Genomic DNA, 10,832 nt, shown 5'->3' with positions numbered 1-10,832 from the left:
CCTCTGTCCATGAGATCTTCTAGGCAGGAATAGTGAAGTATGTAGCCATTCCCTTCTCCAGGGGAACTTCCTGACTCAGAGATTGAACTCAGGTCTCCTGCATTGCAGGCAGATTCTTTACCATCTGAGCCATCAGGGAAGTCCTAGATCTGTCTGTAAACCCTTATAAAGAATTTACAGGGTTTGTGTTGTATGTTCTAGAAATATGTGCACTTTTATCTGACACTTGATGACTCACGGTTAAGGACATCTTTCCTGTTGACTCAGGTCATCGCATCTAGTCTCAGTAGGAGTTGTTGTTGTATAGTCACTAAGTCATGTGCAACTCTTGGAGACCCCACGGATGGTAGCCTGCCAGGCTCTGCTGTCCGTAGAACTTCCCAGGCAAGAATACAGGAGTGGGTTGCTCTTTTCTTCTCCAGGGGATCCTTCTAACTCAGGGATCGAATCTGAGTCTCCTGCATGGGCAGGCAAATTCTTTACCACTGAGCCTCCTGGGGAGCCCTGTGAAAGAAAACCCAGTGTCGCCTCAGAGCTAGCCTTACAGATCTATGAAGTGGTGCTGAGTGTCCTAGATTCATCTCTCGTATGCGGCCAGGAGAGCCCCCAGTAGGCCTATTTCCAGGGAACAAACTACCCAGTCTTTCACCCACTGGACCTCCTCCCCTCGGTCCGCTGTTACACCTGGTGAAGAGTTACCCTGCCATTTCCCAGTGTAGGAATCCCCCACAACAGTCCCTTTGCCCTCATCTCCCTACGAATGTTGGTTCCATTTATTTAGAGTGTGTTTGTGTTAGGATGGACTGGTTGGATCTCCTTGCAGCCCAAGGGACTCTCAAAAGTCTTCTCCAACACCATAGTTCAAAAGCATCAATTTTTCGGCACTCGGCTTTCCTCACAGTCCAACTCTCACATCCATACATGACCACTGGAAAAACTATAGCCTTGACTAGAGGGACCTTTGTTGACAAAGTAATGTCTCTGAGATAAATCCTCGGTGTTCATCGGAAGGACTGATGCTGAAGATGAAACTCCAATACTTTGGCCACCTCATGCGAAAAGTTGACTCATTGGAAAAGACCCTGATGCTGGGAGGGATTGGGGGCAGGAGGAGAAGGGGACGACAGAGGATGAGATGGCTGGATGGCATCACCGACTCGATGGGCATTTGTTTGAGTAAACTCCGGGAGTTTGTGATGGACAGGGAGGCCTGGCGTGCTGCGATTCATGGAGTTGCAAAGAGTCGGACATGACTGAGCGACTGAACTGAACTGAACTGTGTTAGGATGATCAGAAACTGAGCAGTGTTTCCAGGAAGCAGATGAAATGTACTTCGACCAATTTGACATCTGTTTGCAATAACAGATATTCATAGGGTTGTCATCTCACTTCTGAATAATTAGAGGATTTACGCATGAAATAGGCTTCCCTGGTGGCTCAGTGGTAAAGAATCCGTCTACAATGAAGGAGATGGGAGTTTAGTCCCTGGGTTGGGGAGATCCCCTGGAGAAGGAAATGGCAACCCACTCCAGTATCCTTGCCTGGGAAATCCCATGGACAGAGGAGTCTGGCAGGCTACAGCCCATAGGGTCACAAGAGTCGGACATGATTTAGAGACTAAACCGCCACCATTATAACCATGCATGTTATAATAATCAGCATCTGTTTTATAGTTTTAAAACCCAACGACACCCAGAGTCATCGTGGAGGAACAGAAAAAGTAGGTAAGTTGGAGGTAAGTTCCGTTTAAAAGCCCCAGTCTAGACAACTAAGCTTCTTTGTTTCAGCTGTGGATGCTGAAAGCCTTAATTCTCTGCTTCCCGCCCACACTCCCAGGCCACACAGAAGAAAGCCAGGACAGACAGACACACTGGCCCTGGGTCCTTCGTGGCTTAGGACCAAACGTCCTGGGCAGCAGTGGTTTTCGGTCTGTGTCTCTATCCTTAGACTCCTTGCAGGAGCCTAGTGTGGACAAAGCATCACTTCTCTCCTACCCTACGGCAAGTTGCTGTAAGAGAAATAAGCTGCAGGCAGAGTACACTTAAAGGAAGGAAGGCCCTGGCAATCCTAGATTAAATTTGCCACATTAGAAATGGAGCTATAAATGAACACATTAAAAGTACAGGAAAATAAGACCAGGAGGAATTGAGGTCCCTTTTTGCATTTCTATCTAGTAGTTTTGAGACTCAGTTGTGCTCCCGATGATGGCTCAGACACATGTGGCACACCACACACACGTGGTTATGAACAGATAGAAAAGCTGGATGAGAAAAGACAGAAGGTGTGAGTGTCATGTATCCGACCCATTGACCCTATGAGTTCAAGCCCCAGGAAAGAACTACAGGCAAACTCTGATGGAGGGATTTACATGTTTTATTCTGAGACATTGAGGCTCTGGCCGTACAGGTTGGTTTCCAGGTAAGAGATAGAGTGCAGGGGCAGGGAGCTGCTCTCCTCCCGCTCCCACTTCCAGACATTGGCAGTTTGGGACACAGAGGGCTGGCGCTCCTGGTGTGGACACCATAGAAGGCGGCGGCAGTGGCAGGAGGAGGCTGGGCAGTGAGTCCCTTGTAAGCAGCTCCTCAGAGAAAACATCCCGGAGAGAGACTGGCGTGTGGTGATCAGAACTGACTGGGTTTATAAACACACAAGTGACAAGTCCCTGTGGCACAAATAGTGCTTTTTGAGAGCTGCTGGAGGTCTGCTTTCATGCAGGAGATGGGGAGCATCAGTGCAGTTGGAGTCAGTCCCACCAAAGAATGCTTGGTTCCCAGAGACTGCCGAGACTGGAGGAAATTGTAGGTTGCACAACAAATTAACATTTGTTAAAGACTCACTAAGTAACGAAATGGAGCAGGACTTTATGGCCCTTGCCCCCCATGTCCTCTGCCCACCTTCTGTCTTTGAAAAAATCTTTAGCCAAAGAATAAGCGTAATCAGAGAAGTGAGAAAAGCAGTCAGAAGCAAAGAAGAACAGTCAAAGGAGACCAAATAATAATAATGTAGTCAGTAAGCAAAATCAAGGACTTTCAGCTCTTCTCAGGGGCTATAGATAATATTCAGAGTCATATCCTGTGAGCTCTTTTGCAGGTACTGAAACACCCACCAGGTAGAAAAAGTGAACTACATTTTGACCAGACTGTGGCCATGACATGAGCTGCCACAGTTCCAAGAAGTGGCCTCAAGGAAGTGGGAACAGACCCTGGAACTGAAGGTTAACTGTACCTAAAACAACCAAGATGACACTGATCGGACCACCGATGACCAATTTCAAGATGACTGTTAGAGATGACTGTGCTGTTTCTGCATGTAGACTCCCCCACCCCCAGCTATAAAGCTCTTGCCCCCGATTGTCAGTAGGTGGATGTGGGGTGTAGTCAGCCTTTGAACAGGTGTCCACCCTTCCCAGGGCTCAGATAGCAAAGAATCCTCCTGCAGTGCAGGAGATGCAGGTTCAATCCCTGGGTTGGGAAGATTCCCCTGGAGGAGGACATGGCAGCCCACTATAGTATTCTTGCTTGGAGAGTCCCATGGACAGAGGAGTCCGGCAGGGTACAATCCGTGAGGTCGCAAAGAATCGGACATGAATGAGTGACTGAGCACGCACACTACCCTTCCCACTCATTGCTGGCTTCCAAAGTAAAGCAAACTTTCCTTTCTACCAACCTGGCCTCTTTATTGGCTTTTGAGCCAGACCCCACTTTCAGTTACAATACCAGTCCCTAAAACTGGGTTCTGTCAGGGGAATGGTGTGTCCAAGACTCAGTAATGTCTCACTAAACACTGAATGAATGAATGAATGAAAAGATTCAGATAATAAAGCACAGTCCCTAGACCAGTGGTTCTCAGACTCTGGCCCTGGACCAGCAGCTACCGCTTCACTTGGGAATTTATTAGAAGCACAGTTCTTCAACTGCACTTCAACCCAGCCCTCCCTCCAGATAATCTGATGCATACTTATGTTTGAGAACCATTGCCCTGATGGACAAACCCTCAAAAGAACTAGGCAGTCCCGGAAGAGAGGAAAAATGCCAAGAGAGGAAGGAAAGGAAACAAAAAAGTTGTGTGAAGACTCAAAACCACATTATGCAAAGTCATTCTGTACCTTTTCTCCCTTTATGAGTGTTCTTTTTCCTTCTCGACATTTAATCTGTTGGGTTAGAACAGACAGAACAGGTTAATACACATATCTGCCCAGCCAGTCACCCAGCCCTCTGGATCCAAGCCCCTTTCTCAAAGTAAGGTCATGCTGTATAAACACTGGGGAAAGGAAAAATTTGAGAGAGACTGCAATTCACAGTCCATGAAATGAAAACCAGGAGCCCTCGTGGCTGGGTGTGGAGGGACTGAGGAAAATTGCAGGAAGAATCAAAACTTCCTCAGGCCAGCACCAGTTCTGTGCCCATAAAGACACCTTTTATGGTAAAATCACTCTGGTTTCCAAAAAGCAGTCCTCAGGTTCCCATGGCCACATAATGTGTATCGCAGCCAAAAATTATAAGCCAGAAAACTTTGGTGAGAAGCCTGGAATGGATTCTGAAACTAAAAAGATGAACAGATACAAAGCGCTATAACACATAGAAGAAAATCAAATATTTTTCTAAGAACGAACATATTTTTTCTCTAAATATAACACACCCCAATTATTTCCCCTCAGGAAATCTTTGGTGAAGCAGGCACATCATTTTGCAGTTCTCTGGGGGATGAAAACAACCTTGATTGAGGTCATCACCAGCTCAAAGGCAAGGTTCTTTGCTTTATCTTTGCACTAATTGCTTAGGATATAGAAATAACCAGACAATAGAGCTGATGACAGGAAATCTGCACTTGAATTCAGTTGAGCTGAGGAATCTGTAAACAAAATACTCTTATCTCAGTGAGGTGCTTTTGGCAAGTGCTGTGGATGTTTGTGTCCCCTCAAAATTCACATGTTGAAACTCTGATGACCACTGTGATGGTGTCCAGGCCTTCGGGAGGTCATGAGATCGTAAAAGTGAAGCCGCCTTGGTGGAATTAGTGCCCTTGGAAGAAGAGACAGGGCTTCCCTGGTGGTCCAGTGGCTAAGACTCCGCACTCCCAATGCAGGGGCTCAATCCCTGGTCAGGGAACATGCTACAACTAAGATCTGACACAGCCAAATAAACAAAATAAAAAGAAGAGACAGAAGAATTTGCTTCCTGCCTCTGCTCTGTGTTATGTGAGGACACAGCAAGAAGACGGCCCCCTGCCAACCAGGAACAGTGCTCTCAGAGTCCCACCATGCGGGCACCCTGATCCCAGACTTCCCAGCCTGCAGCACTGTGACAAAGAAATGTGTGTTGTTTTAATCGCCCAGTCTATGATAATTTGTGATAGTAGCCTAGACTAAGACACCAAGAAAGTTCATTTTGCTCAATTTCCTCATTTGAAAAACTGGGATTATTGTATCTAGTTCAAGGGTTATGCCAACAGTCAAATTACATATTACATGTATGTAAAGCACTTAGCACAGTGCTTAATACCCAGAAGAAGTCATGGCTTAGTCACCTGCTCCCTTTTTCTAGCAAGGATGATGCCGATGACTGAGCATTCTCTAAGGAGGCTGCAAGAAAACAGCGGTGGGTAAAACGCTGATCAGCACTTAGTTTCAGATTCAACAGTCATTAGCCTTACTGAGTTATTAACACAGCAAATTATTCGGAATTTGATTCACTATCTCCTTCTACACTTAGCAAAGGACTTAAAGATAATCAGGTACATCCTGCTGGTTTATTTTGGATTCAAATCTTTGGTAATTTTTGCCTTTATTCAAAATTAGTCTGTGGTAACCACATGAGGCTATAGTCAAGGTTCTTTAGCAATGTGATGGCCATGGGCAGGGGGCACTTGTCATAGACGGTCTTGTGTGTAGATCACACATGGACAGACTTCTCCTCAGGTAAATTGACATCTTCAGGCTGCTTAGACCCCTGGCAACATTACCAGAACAATAATGAATGATGTCAGTAGACATATAATAGTTTAAGGTTCATTTTACTCTTCTTAATAATAGCTTTCCTTAGGGTTGCTTTCCTTAGGGTTAGATGAATTAATACATAAAAGCCCTTAGCATACCAAAAAGGAGTTAGCTTGGTCTTTACTAGGACACTATAGTGAGGGGAAAAAAAGAAGACCTTAGGAATGTTTACTTATCATGGCCAGAAAGAGGTTCAAGTTGATCACACCCATCTGCTCAGAACTCAGGGGAGGGGTCACCAGTTGTTGGACGGTTTTACATGTCTCTTCTCCAGGCAGGTATCTCCCTATTATAGAGACACCTGTAAGGGGTTATGAGAGCCTGAAGTGCCTGTTGCCATGTTTTTAGGCTCCTGTTTTAGTCTTTTGTTTTGTTATTTAAAATATTTTTGGAGTAGCTACTCTGCGGCAGTCGCTGTCAAGTCTCTTTGGACGTAGTCATGAAGGAGAGTCAATGGTGCCCCCATCAAGAGGAGTATGGGATCCCACTGTCCAGGCCAGACTCTATTTTGGAGCTTTCACCCTATCGGTTCTCCTCCTCTTCCCCAGCCACCACCTCAGGACCTGCCCGAACCTAACAGACACATCTGGCTTCAGATCTAAATTCTTCCCATCCTGTCTTGTCCCAACACAGTCAAACTGATCCCGCCTACACACAGCCTCAAACACGACAATCCTAATCAGGCCAAATTTGTCATCTGCCAAGTGACTAAGCTAGACTGCTTTGATTAGTTTTATAGATTATTCATTTTAGTTTGATGAATAATTCAACTGCCAATCTGTCATAAATTTCAAACCAAACAGGGGCTTATTTTTATGTATTCACTTATTGGACCTTGGGGAAAAGACATTGTCCTTTTCCTTAAGGAAAAAAAAAAAATCTTTTAAAATGAGTTTAATTTTAACCAACATGTAAATAACCTTCCCTCTAAAATATTAATTTTTAAATAAATAAAACATTTAAAAGATGAGCATGGGATTTCAGCAGCTAAAGGTTTTAACTGCCTGAGAAGCTGAGTGAATCTAAGTTCATCACTAAACATTTCCATCACTTTTATAAGTTTTCCACAGAGAACACAATTCAAGATTAAATTGTATAATTTCTGCTTCAGCATTATGTCAAGCTAGATACTCTCACAGGCCTTTGTGTTTTAAATCTAGACCCAAAATAAATAAGGAAAAGCAGAGGATCCACTGTTTGCAACTTCTCTAAAATGAAACATCTCTCAAATTTAAAGTTTCCACAAATGGATATAAGTTTATATGAGGTGAATATAAGAAATCACCAATATTAAAAAGAAAAAGAGAGAAATTTTAGAATTAGAATCCAAACATATATTTAGTATGCACTATACAAATAGTGTTTAAAAGACAGCAAAGTGAGTAGGCAATAAGAAAAGATTAAAAATGATTGAGCACATATTTAAAAGAAATTTTAAAGTGACATTTAGAGATGATTAAAGAAATCATAGAAATTAAAATTCAATGGATACAATTTTGAACCCTGGGCCCAACAATGTAGTTTATACTGAATAAAATCATCTACCAAAAAATAACTTTGAAAGTTGGAGAAACATATAAGCAATCCTTGGAGGATGCGGCAGGTGGCGCTAGTGGTAAATTGAAGGCCTTGGAGAGTTAGCACAAGTGAATTGGAGCAGTGGGAATCCTTGGAAAGGGAAGTACATGGGGTACCCCAGTGACCTCAGACATCTCCTGTGGGCATCTTCCAGATTGTGGCCGGGGTGACGAGGGCTCCAGAAGAAGGCACAAGTCTTCCAGGCTCAGAGAGACATGGAGTCAGCAATGCCAAAGGAGCTGGGCTTTGAGGATAGGGGTCCTCAGACAGGTTGCTCTTAAATCTGCATTCACACTTCCCTCAGATTATTGGTCAACTTTCCACTGTGGAGGTGCAGGGCAGACCTGAAGGAAAGCAGGATGTCCGGGTCAAAGATAAAGGCCTGGTGCTCAATGGAGTCTAGGGGGCTGTGAACCGGAGGTCTGAAAAAGTACAAAAATAGTGCTGCTGGCAACAACGCCCCCACCCCCACCCCAACCCCGCCCCCGGCCCCACCACCGCAGCAGCCCGGACACACCACCGGGCTTTGGAGGGTGACCTCCATCTGATCTGAGGGAGACAGCAGTGAGTGGTGGCTCGAAGTAAGATCTTAGTTCTCTGCCCAAGAACTGAACCTGTGTAGCCTGGATGAAAGGGGCTTCCCAGGTGGCGCTAGTCGTAAAGAACCTGTCTGCCAATTCAGGAGTCACAAGAGACACGGGTTAGATCCTGGGTGGGGAAGATCACCTAGAGGAAGGCGGCTACCCACTCCAGTATTCTTCGTGGAGAATCCCATGGAGAGAGGAGCCTGGTGGCCTATAGTCCATAGGGCTGAAAAGAGTCAGACACAACTGAAACGATTTCGCATGCACCACACACAGCATGGATGAAAGCCAGGAATCCTAGCCACTAGTCCACCAGGGCTATGAACTTGAAGTCCAGAAAAGTGGAAAAATAATGCCACTGGCACCCCCTTCCCCACCCGCAGCCTAGAAACACCCCTGGGTTTTGGAGGGGGACCTCCATCCTGGGGTCAAGTTGCTGCTGTGAACGGGGGCTGTGATGTTCATCCCCACAACGGGCAGTGAAGGTGAAGGGTGCCTGGGCTCGGGCTCCCTGGGGATCATAGTGCACCCGCCCCCTGGGCACTCAGCCTGGGTTAGGAGAGGCCTGTCTCTCTAGCAACCATCAGAAACTCTCTACCTCATTACAGAGGACACTTTTGGATCTTTCCTGTACTCCTTTCTCCAAGATGGAGCTAGTTGTCACCTCCTCCTGATTTATTCTTCCTCTTTATGTCTCTCATTCCCTCCACCTGTTTCCAATATTTTACTGATTCCATGATATTGTCATTTGTCACTAGTGCGATGCTGTTTTTGTTTGCAGGCAGCAAGAAACCTAAAAACTCAATTCAAGCTACAAAATTCTACAAAAAATCCATCTACAAAAGAGAAATTGTCTTGGCTGCCATCGCCAGAACAGCTAGGGTAGAGCCGGCCATTGGTCTGTTGGGTCACGTCTGGCCATGTTTCTGTGTTCTTATCCTGGCCTTGCCTCTGTCAACAGCTGACATCCTCAGGCTGATCACCAAGTGGGTGGCTTCCTGGAGCAATAGACCCTCCATGACCCCTCTTTTACCCCTAGGTGAAAAAAATAATTATAAGCACGGCACCAAATAAGATTCCTGAGCCTCACGCAGAAGGCAATCAGCATAGTTAAAATGGTGCCATGTAGGGTTATACCCTCACTGCTGAACCAATAACTGAAGCAAATGACTTTCAATTGTCCCTGGAGCCGCATGTGATAGCAATCCCATACAAATCCTTAATCTTCTGGCTGCGACACGGTGGGAAACAGACTGGTATTGGGAGACAAACAAAACATCCATTCTAACCACCATCTATTGCCCCCATAAAACCGTGAGAGCCTGTAAGAGAGACAGTCCTGACATACCTCTGTGCCTTCAGATGCTATCTAGTGGCTGGCATAAAATCAAGATTGGATAGTTGCCTGAATGAATGAGCAAATAAAATAATAGTTGATTGCCTCAAACATGTATTTGTTACCAACTATTCCTGTAATTCTTAAAGCATATTGTAGTTGTGACAGTATTTGCACAACACCTCATTTTCAACCCCATCCTGCATGGCTGTAATTTTTACCTATTGCTTTCTGGGTCTTTCACTTGATTTCAACACATTACCGATTATTTTTAGAGCTGCTATTAACACAGACTTCAATTGCTGTCCTGTTTTTCCCCTTGAGCAGTGAAGCAGTTGCTATGGAAACAGAATCCAATACCTCTGTCTCGAGCTTCACATCAATGCAATTTGATGAGAGAGACTCACACACCACCTCCTACCTCTTTTTTTTTTTTTTTAATAAGTCTGAAGATATATTACCTCCCAAAGATGCAAATCATTACTGGGGTGAGGCACCCTTGATGAAGTGTGGGTTTGACAGCTTGTCCCAGAAGATGTATCAGAGCTCTCATCTGGAAATAATTCCCTAATCAGAGTTAGAGAAAGGTTTGAATGCTTGACTTGACGGGAAAAAAAAAAATCCAAGTCATGAGGTAGATTTTATATAAAGATGGGAGGAGGATCATTTTAATTGACAGCAGCAGTCAGCACAAAGTCACAAAGTCACAGACCCACAACCTTTGCAGAGGACTACGTGTGGTGATTATACGGCAGAAGCATCTTTCTTCCCAACTCCACCTACGAGTGGAATGAGATTTGAAATCTGATCCAAGTGGGCTGCTAGGGGAGGGAGGAGTAAGTCCTGAGCCTCTGTGGGAGGGCCAGGTTCCACTAGCCAAGGAAGGGTGAGGGCCATTCTCGGGAGGAAACTGTAGTCTAGCTTGAGCTCCTCTACTCAAAGCAGCTGGGGGAGGACACACCAGCTACAGGAACTCTGTGGGAACCAACAGCCTCAACTGCATACAAGCAGAAACGATTCTTCACCAAGTCCTCAACTCTCAGCAGGAACAAATTTTCCAAGACAAAGCTTTGACCTTGTCAGCACTCCAGAATCTTTTATTTGCTAGCTGGATGTGCTGTGATGGAATTTTCTATCCTGCAGTGAGACATTTGCACAGAGTCTATCTCTGTGAATGTATCTCTGAGAGAACCTGGATTAACCCAAGGATGTGATCTAGAAGAAACCAGGATGGAGTGGATGCAGGGGACAAAGGGGAGCGGGGGAAATGTAACAGGAGGGAACGAGGCAGGGCACAGCTTCTGAAAGAATCACATAGCCCAAGGGCACAACATAAACA

This window comes from Cervus canadensis, chromosome 1 (assembly GCF_019320065.1).
Source record: "Cervus canadensis isolate Bull #8, Minnesota chromosome 1, ASM1932006v1, whole genome shotgun sequence".
Taxonomy (NCBI): Eukaryota; Metazoa; Chordata; class Mammalia; order Artiodactyla; family Cervidae; genus Cervus; species Cervus canadensis.
Note: the sequence above shows the minus strand (reverse complement) of the source record.